The sequence below is a fragment of the Etheostoma spectabile genome, chromosome 3 (genome assembly GCF_008692095.1).
Source record: "Etheostoma spectabile isolate EspeVRDwgs_2016 chromosome 3, UIUC_Espe_1.0, whole genome shotgun sequence".
Classification (NCBI taxonomy): domain Eukaryota; kingdom Metazoa; phylum Chordata; class Actinopteri; order Perciformes; family Percidae; genus Etheostoma; species Etheostoma spectabile.
In genome coordinates, this window is record NC_045735.1 from 29,740,382 (window position 1) to 29,740,873 (window position 492).

Sequence of the window (492 nt, forward strand, 5' to 3'; positions counted from 1 at the left end):
GAGTTGCAATGATCATGAGAACAGTGAGAAATCAGCCCAGAACTACACAGGAGGATATTGTCAATTATCTCAAGGCAACTGGGACTATAGTCACCAAGACAACAATTGGTAACACACTATGCTATAAGGACTGAAATCCTGCAGCGCCCGCAAGGTCCCCCTGCTCAAAAAAGGAGATATACATGGCCGTCTGAAATTTGCCAGTGAACATCTGACTGATTCAGAGGACAACTGGGTGAACGTGTTGTGGTCAGATGAGACCAATATGGAGCTCTTTGGAATCAACTCAACTGGCCGTGTTTGAAAGGAAGAGGAATGCTGCCTATGACCCCAAGAACACCATCCCCACCGTCAAACATGGAGGTTTTATTATTTTGCTTTGGGGGTGTTTTTCCGCTAAGGGGACAGGACAACTTCACTGCATCAAAGGGACGATGGACGGGAACCTCCTTCCCTCAGCCAGGGCATTGAAAATGGGTCGTGGATGGGTAT